Below are 9890 nucleotides of genomic sequence, written 5' to 3' on the forward strand. Positions count from 1 at the left end.
TATCTTCTTTCACTCTTCAATCAAGCCATATATGTATTTTTAAATATCGCAAGTACATGATTTTATTGCAAGAAGATCGAAATTATTCATATTTAATTATGTTAGTTAATTATATTACGTGCAAATATTCATTTTGAGATTTATGCGATATTGCTTGTGGTCACTTTACTATCATGCTTAAGTCCGGTCGCCAGTTACCGGCCCGGTCGCCAGTTACCGGTCAGTTCAGTTCAGTTCAGTTCAGGGACCACTTGCGTAGACCATAATCTCACCAGAAAATTATTACAAGTTATTTCATTACAGGGCTCCAAGGAGCAAACATTTTCACTATGATATTTTCAGTTCAGTTATGCACGTACTATAATTACCAATGAAATGATATTTTACGTTACACCTCAGTACAGGAAATTTTCACTTGCATGCGATTTTATTATTTATTTACTTGTTATTTACGATATATGCATGCTGAGTCTTTAGACTCACTAGACTTGATTGTTGTAGGTACTGATGATGTCGGGACCGAGGGCGGGGATCAGTGAGCCAGCTCGAGTCGGCAGTAGTGGGACCCGAGGACCTCATTTTCAGCATTTATTATTTATTGTTGTTATCGCTAAAACATTTTTATCTACCGTTGGATAAAATTTTTACAGTTATTTTTACAACATTAATTTCTTCCGCTGCTATTTTTAAACATGACACGTTATTCAACAGTTTATTTTATGAACTGGATATTTTATTTAGTTTAAAAGAAAATTTTTAATTTTTCCGCAAATTTTCAAGCACGGATTTTTAGGCCTTTACACAGACACTCGGAAACAAACCGTCTGATGTCGTTCTTCATACCAGGCCACAATACAATAGCTGCAGATCTTTGTACATCTTTGTACTCCCTGGATGAATAGAGTACGGCGACATATGGGCCTCTGATAAGATGTCTGCTCGGATAGAATCACTGCTAGGAACCCATATCCTATCTCGGTATCTCACTATGCCGTCGCTGACTGAATACAAAACACTACCCTTGGCCTCATCTCTCTGCTTCCACTTGGCCAACTGCTCATCTGCTGCCTGACCACTGCGAATACGGTCAAGAAGGGAAGACTGAATGGTCAAGGTAGATAGACGGGGAACTCTACCTCGAGGATAAGTCTCAAGATCAAACCTCTGCATCTCAGAATGAAGAGGTCTCGAAACTGCCAAATGAGCCATCACTGCAACTTTTCTGCTCAGTGCATCTGCAACTACATTAGCCTTACCCGGGTGGTAGCTAATGTCACAATCGTAGTCTTTCACAAGCTCCAACCAACGCCTCTGACGCATGTTCAGCTCCTTCTGCGTAAAGAAATACTTGAGGCTTTTGTGGTCGGTAAAGATCTGGCACTTCTCTCCATACAGATAGTGCCTCCAAATCTTCAAGGCAAAAACTACGGCGGCCAACTCTAAATCATGGGTAGGGTAGTTCTTCTCATGAGTCTTCAACTGTCGAGAAGCATACGCTATGACCTTCCCATGCTGCATCAATACTGCACCCAAACCGAGCTTCGAAGCATCGGTATATAGCACAAACTCACCGGACCCTGACGGCATGGCCAAAACTGGTGCTGAGATAAGAGCTTGCTTCAAAGTATCGAAGCTCTTCTGACACTCCTCGCTCCACACAAATTTCACATTCTTCTTAGTCAGTGCTGTGAGTGGAACTGCAATCGGGGAAAATCCCTTAATGAACTTCCGGTAGTATCCTGCTAAGCCAAGAAAACTGCGGATCTCTGATGCATTCTGCGGCATAACCCAATCTCTGACTGCTGCAACTTTCGCTGGGTCTACCTCAATTCCACTGCTAGAAACAATGTGGCCTAAGAACGCCACCTTCTCCAACCAGAATTCACATTTACTGAACTTTGCGAATAATTTATGCTTCTGCAATGTCTGCAACACTATGGTCAGATGCCTGCTGTGATCCTCCTGATTCTTGGAGTAGACGAGGATGTCGTCTATGAACACTATCACAAACTGATCGAGGTACGGCTGGAATACGTGATTCATGAGATCCATGAAAATCGCTGGTGCATTTGTCAAACCAAATGGCATCACAAGGAACTCATAGTGGCCATAACGAGTCCTGAAAGATGTCTTCGAAACATCGGCGTCTCTCACCCTCAACTGGTGATAACCTAAACGCAAATCTATATTGGAGAAAATCGAAGCTCCCTGCAACTGGTCAAACAGATCCTCAATCCACGGAAGTGGGTATTTATTCTTCATTGTAACCCTGTTCAACTCCCGGTAGTCAATACAAAGCCTCATCGAGCCATCATTCTTTTTAACAAACAAGACTGGCGCGCCCCAAGGTGAGAAACTCGGGCGGATGAACTCCTTATCAAGAAGTTCCTGAATCTGCTTCTTAAGCTCTGCCATCTCTGTCGGTGCAAGTCGGTACGGTGCTTTCGAGATCGGAACCGTACCTGGCAAAAGCTCGATAGAAAACTCCACTTCTCTCTCGGGTGGCATACCAGAGACGTCCTCAGGAAAAACATCTAAGAAATCTCTAACAATCGGAACATCTGAAGCTGACTGACTGGGTGTCTCGGGGATAGATATAAAAGTTGCTAAAAATGCCCGACACCCTCTATGCATGAGCTTCCTAGCCTGGACATAAGGAATAATGCGCGGTAAAGGAAAGTACCTGTCCGGCTCAAATAAGAACTGAGTCATTCCAGGCGGTCGGACTAAAATGGATCTCCGCTGAAAGTCGATCAAAACTCTGTTCCGCAGTAGCCAGCCCATGCCCAATATGATATCAAACTCTGGTATCGGCAATAAGATCAGATCCGCATACACAAGATTTCCATGCAGCTCAAGGTATATGTCACGGATCACGTTGGTGGCTGTGATCTCCTCTCCCGAAGGCAACGATATTGAATAGGCTACATCTAGCCCGATGGTCTTAACTTTGAGAAAGTTCGCAAAGACCTCTGAGATAAATGAGTGGGTAGCCCCTGAATCTATCAGGGCTTTGGAAGCTGAGCCAGCTATGAAAATTCTCCCTGAAAGTTCTAAACACTAAGCTGAACCCAAATAATCACAAGAGCTAAGCTTATAGGCATGCAAAGGTCACAGTTCTCCTAACTAAATCCCGAAAATAATACTGAGTAAAGCATGCAATCCTATTGCAATTCTAAGTTCAAAATCTTAATCCCGATTCCCAAAACATTGGAATGCACAAATATAAACATAAAGCTGTAAGGTACCTGTCATCAACATGGTATCAGGATTCGTCTCCGCAGCATGGAGAGCGAAAACCCTGCCTTGGGTAGGCAGATTCTTCCGGGGGCACTGTGGCATCATGTGGTCCGTGCTGCCACACTTATAACATTTTTCTGAACCAAACATGCATACTCCAGGGTGGCGACGTGAGCACTTGGGACAGACTGGGTGCTCAAAAGTCCTCGGGCCGGCACGTCCCTACTGCTGCTGCTGCTGCTGAGGTCCTCCTCTATTCCTGGGCGGGCCGTGATACGGCCTCTTATGCTGATGCTGGTGCTGCTGATGAGGAGGAGGGCGGTGTGGTATCTGAACTGGTCGCTTTCCCAAGCGATCCCTCTCTATATCGATCATATCCTGCTCTGCAGCCAGAGCTCTAGAAACGGCAACCTCAAAGGTAGTAGGGCCAGCAACCCTAACATCACGGCGTAAGATCGGCCGCAGTCCATCCAGAAAGTGCCTCAGCTTGGCACTGGCATCGTTCGCAATCAAGGGCACAAAGTGACAGCCCCTCTCAAATTTACGGATGGACTCCATAACAGTCAGCTCCCCTTGCCTCAGGGTCATGAACTCCCTGGTCAGACGCGAACGCACCTCATCCGTGAAATACTTGGAGTAAAACACCTCCGTAAAGCGCACTCATGACAGTGTAGCCAAGTTAAGGGCTACTGAAGCTACTTCCCACCATAGGCGGGCATCTCCTCCGAACAGATAAGAAGCACAACGAACTCGATCTGAATCTCCAAGCTCCATAAACTCGAAGATAACCTCGAGGGACTTGATCCATCCCTCAGCAATCATGGGGTCCGACGTCCCTGAAAACTCCTTTGAACGCATCTTCATGAATCTCTCGTACACAGCCTCGGGCCCTGTCGGCCTGGTCGCCACGACGTTGTTCCCCGCAAACTGTGCGAAGAACTGCGTCATCCCGGCTAGCATCTGGGCATTCATATCTGGAGGAGGAGGTGGAGGTCCGTACCTCTCCTGCCTCTGCTCATCTCGGTCCTCCTGGCGAGGCTCATCCACTCTCGTACGCTCGAGGATGCGTCTAGGGGCCATACTGTTCCATACATAACCCATACGTAACTAACATGCATAATTCCATAATTTATTTACATTTAAATACTGATCAATAAAAATATGGGCGCAAATATCTCATGAAATCATGTTGCTGAAATTAATTTATGCTTTAAATAAAATGCGTAAATGAAAAACTTACAGACCGAAGACGTGACTTCGTGAGCTTCTCGAGGTCAGTAGTAGTACAACCCTTTACAGAACCATTGCTCTGATACCAGCTGTAAAGGCCTAAAAATCCGTACTTGAAAATTTGCGGAAAATTTAAAAATTTTCTTTTAAATAATTAAAAATTGCCTCATTCATAATTGAACTGACAAATAAAGTTTGATGTTCAAAGTACCAGCGGAAGAAATTAACATCTTTGCGAAATAACAGAAAAAGTTTATCCAACGATATAAAAAATGTTTGAACAATAAAAATAATAATCAACGCTGAACTGAGGTCCTCGGGTCCTACTACTGCCGACTCGAGCTAGCTCACTAGCCCCGCCCTCGATCCCGACATCATCAGCACCTACAACAATTAAGTCTAGTGAGTCTAAAGACTCAACATGAATATATCGTAAATAACAAGTAAATAAATAATACGCTTGCATGCAAGTGAGAATATCATATCATGAGGCATAATGTAAAAATAACGTGTCATGATTAATTTTAATACGTGCATATCTGAACTGAACATATCATGGAGAAAATGTTTGCTCCTTGGAGCCCTGTCATGAAATAACTTGTAATAAATTTTCTGGTGAGATTATGGTCTACGCAAGTGGTCCCTGAACTGAACTGAACTGAGCTGACCGGTAACTGGCGACCGGATGAAATGGAACTGACCGGTAACTGACGACCGGATTTAATAATGGTTGTCTGATCAGACTAATGCCATAGTATACTGGGTGAAACAACTGAACTGACCGGTAATTGACGACTAGACCGGTGACCACAAGCAATATCGCATAAATCTCAAAATTTGTATTTTTGCACGTAATATAATTAATTAACATAATTAAATATCATGTCATAATTTTACTGATTGGATTGGATTGCTCCCAGGCTCGCTGCAACCTAAATGTGCCATGAAAAATATGCAAAAGCTTTATAATGTCCAACTATGCAATTAAATCCGAAAATGCGACAAGTACGTCCAACGACTCCGTATTTAATCATGACCCCGAACCAACCCGAACAAACACTGAACCGTCATATAGTCATGATTAAAATACGCTTAAAATGATGAAATAATGCTCCAAAAATGATGAGGGCCGAAATCTAGCTGAATGGAGGCCAAAACATGAAACGCTCTTTCGAGAGTCAATTTGACACATCGCACCGTAAATTCTCGTACGACCTAAAAAATGATCCGAATCACAAACAGCCAAAAACATGACCTTCCTAACTCAATGAGGCACTGTTCAGTCTAAGGCCATAGGCTAAAAGCCAACCGAGAACTCGAACGAGCCACTGAACCGTCACAGCAAGTTGCTGTCCAAAAATACAGCAGCTGTGCTTTGGTTTCTTGCGTCGATTGCAAGGCTAATGGCCATTGGGGCTTGAACCACATACCAAAACCTCTTACCAACATCTCAAGGAATGATTTGAACCATGGCTGAGGGCCCTAGGCCAGCCACAATTCGAAGTATTCCAGCAAACATGAGAAAAGTTTCACCCGAGAGCACCCTACATGCGTGTGTGGTGTTGTGTTTCGTTTGCTATCTCGTGTCGTTCCAGTGGCCATTTGATTGACCATGGCACGATCTAGACATCTAGGGGCATGGTATGAACCATGGCTAAGGGCCATAGGCCAACCAAGATCCATACCATTCCAAAAAAATCGAAACACAAGTGCTGTCAAAAACGAGAAGCCAAAGGGTGCAGGGAGTGTTCTTGAGTGTTTTTGTAAAAACCGATTCACCATGGACCAAGCCACCAAAAGGGCAACTTAGTCACGTCTTAGCCATGCTAGGGAAGTGATCTAACCATGGCTATAGGCTTTGGGCAGCCATGATCAGATCCATATCCCTTATGACAGCAACATCATATTTTCGAAACACAATTGGACACAAATGGAGTTGCTGTCATTTTCTTGATCTCGGCTAGCATGGGACTCAAATCAATGGAAAAATGTGTTCCTAACATGTCCTAGTACATGCCTAGGAGCAGCCTTGGGAGCCTGGAATCTATTCAATACCTGAAACCAACAAAGCAAGGCAACCCGTGAAAAGCATCATGAAAACCGAAAATCTGCATGCTTATTTTCTGAAAATTCTTGGATGTATTTCGGTTTTTGGCTATCAAATATGATCATGCAAGTTAAATAATGATAATAGGACTTGATTGAAGAGTCAAGGAAGAATATATGCATGTCTGGTTTCGTTTGAAAGAAAAACGAAAGAATGAAACGATTCGGCGCGGAGGAGGTGGAGCGCTTTCTTTCCTAGTTTCTTCACTCGATTTTTTTCTTCTTGATTCAAGCTATGCAACCCACGGTTTTTCTACTGAATTGGCTCTCAGATTTTGGTGGATAGGGGAGGAGAATATTGGTTTTGGGAGTGAGGGAGATGGGTGCAAAATATAGGGAACAAATCAAGACCAAGTCTCCACCTTTTGAATTTTGAATTTTGGTTGCTAACCAAATATTTGTTGGGGTGTTCTAGAATGAGGTGGCTGAATTCTCTTGCTAATCTAGACTAGGATAATGCTCATTAATTAATTAATTAAGGTTGACTAATAACTTAAAAAAAGATTAGCATGCTAACATAACAAAGAATGGTTCAAAGGGTGAGTTGGCAAAGGAATAGTCTAGACACTAAGGGTGGCCGAAATTCATTAATTAAGTGGAGGGGAAATGTTAATTATTTAATAAATTTATAACCCTTAAAAGCCTTACCTATCTTTTAAATAATTTAGTGAACTAACCCCTCAATTATGGAACTTAAATGGATTAATTTCCTACTCACCTCAAGTTGCTTAAATAATTCTCTAAACCTCCTTTTAACTTAAATTAACTTACTTGCTAGCTAAAAATAATTCTGGAAATGTTTTCTGAATCTTAAATTTTATCTCAAAGCTCCAACTCCAGTCCGCCTCACTGAATTAACTGAAATGATAAAGTTAAACTATTACGTAAAATAATTAAATTTAAATACTCATGCAAAAAAAAAATCATTTTAATTTAAATATTAGAATTATGCATGGCTTATACGTAGTCTAAGTTACGGGCTCTACATTCGCACTCTCTTTTCCTATAATACCCAGTTGCGTCTTAACTGTGGTAACTATATTTGGCCGGAATTGGATGTCAAAAATTTATGATATATATTGATTGCTGAATTATAGATTTGGTTCCATTGCATCAGCATCCATGAACTTTGATGATACCGAAAATTTCTCTGGGTTTGATCTGGTAAACGTGGTCTTCGAACTTTCAATGTTTGAGCCGTAACTGATAGAACTATGCTAATCTGCACAGACGAGCAATAGTTAGGGGCGCCGAGGATTTTTCCGGTGTGACCCCTCTGAAGCCCGAGTCAGATTTTTACTCAAGGAAGAAAAAAAGCAAGAAATTGTGGTATGCAAAGTAGTGTTATGTGAATTAATGTGTGAGTGAATCAAACAATGAACCATACATGAGTATATATAAGTGTTGAGAGGACTAGTTAACATACTGAGAAAAAGTCTATCTTAGGTAGATTCCCCCTATAAAGGTAAATTCATATCAAATCCCTGTAAATCCGAATGTATCCCGGATATTTTGGTAAATTTAACCATATCGTGAGATTCTCGTCTATTTAAAAAAATCACTCGTGCACTCGATTTCTGATAAGGTTCTTAGGATAGAGCCTGAACACTCATGTCGAGATTGGATCTCAATTCATATCCTTAATTCGGGCATTCTTCTATACCCAGCCCACTTACTGGGACTTATATTATACTCTCTCTCATCTAAAGCCCGAGGTAGTGGGACTTCGTACGTAAACATTAGATTACTCTGAAGTCGGATCAAGTACGTAGCTAGGCTTCTATTGAACAGGGCTCGGCCGAGCACCTGTGCTTGGCGGAGCACCGTTTAGGGGCTCGACGAGCTCTGCTCATGGCTTCAGCCGAACACAAGAGGCTCGACCGAACACCGCTCATGGTCTCGACCGAGCACAAAGGCTCGGCTGAGTGTGGCTCAAGGTTTCGGTCGACCACGAGTATGGTTCAGGTTCTCAAGAAAGGTTGGGACTCAGGCATGGTTAAGCCTTGAAGACATCAATAATACCTTTCCTCCATGGTACCTCCCCTCTTTAGTCTAAAATAAGTATTGAATTTTATACCATTTGGTAGATCTGATTGAGCCCTAATTCATCGGGTCTTGCACTAGTTGTAAGAAAATCAACACCATGATCAAGATAGCAATCCGAGTGATCCACCTTCCCCACCGTCGATGCTAGTTTGGTCGGCTAGGATCAAGAGATGGTTTGGATCCCGATGTGTTTACCGAGGATGATCCAAACCATCCGCTCCTGATTGATCCGACGATTCTCCTCTCCCCTGCTCTTCTATAAATAGCGTTTCCTTCACTCATTTTCAAAATTTTCTCTTCAAACCATTACTCTGCCCAGATCTCGAGCGTCTCCCACACTCCTGACGTCCGCAGCTCGGCCAACCCGTCCTGCATTTAGTACCTTCTCGTTCCAAATTCTCTTCTTCTTGACCTCTTTGGTACATTATTCCTCTTGTGCTAGTTGTGATAATTTAGTTAATAAATTACTAAAGTCAAAGATACTTCTTCCCCCTCTCTTAGGAGCTTAGGTGACCCTGATCTTCATTCCACTAAACATAAGAAATCGGCTCAAATAATAGAAGACGAAGATCGGATTACCACTGTTTGGCGTCATTGGTACGAAGTTAAGGCTTCGGTTCTTGAGTCTAGTGATGTTTCTAGGATTAGAGAATTACCAAGATTATTTTCGGCGAATGATACGCAGATCCCCAAATCACAGATAGGGCTCATCTTCCGCCCGACATGCATTATACATTTTACTTGGATCGGCTAGAGATGGGTCTTCAGTTCTCGATCTCCAAAATATTTCAATGGCTTTGCGAGCATTATCTGATATGCCCAAGCTAGCTAGCTCCTAATTCCTTTAGCACACTTCTGGCCTTAGGGGACTTGCTCAGGTAATTTGATATACCTCTATCGGTTGCACTCCTAAATCTCTTTGTGCAAATTAAAAGAAAAGAAACAAGTCGATTTTACTTATCACCTCGACCCGGATGCGATTTCCTAGATGAGAATACTTCCACTCACAAAGGTTGGATGAACCGGTATTTTTATATAGAGTCTGAACAGCTTCCTTGGTATTGTGATATGGCTTGGGCCGACCAATTAACCATTAGAGATCCACCGATACTTAGACTCGCCAATGATCTAAACCATTTTCTAGCTAGTACCTCGGGGAAATGTTTTTACATCGAGGACTTGATCTAGGATGATCTTCTCTGTAGATTTAGGCTCTGCAAGAAGGGGGGTCGAAGTGGAGGGGGTCATAGGTATATTTTGCCCCAGTT

The sequence above is a fragment of the Primulina huaijiensis genome, chromosome 14 (assembly GCF_012295235.1).
Source record: "Primulina huaijiensis isolate GDHJ02 chromosome 14, ASM1229523v2, whole genome shotgun sequence".
NCBI lineage: Eukaryota > Viridiplantae > Streptophyta > Magnoliopsida > Lamiales > Gesneriaceae > Primulina > Primulina huaijiensis.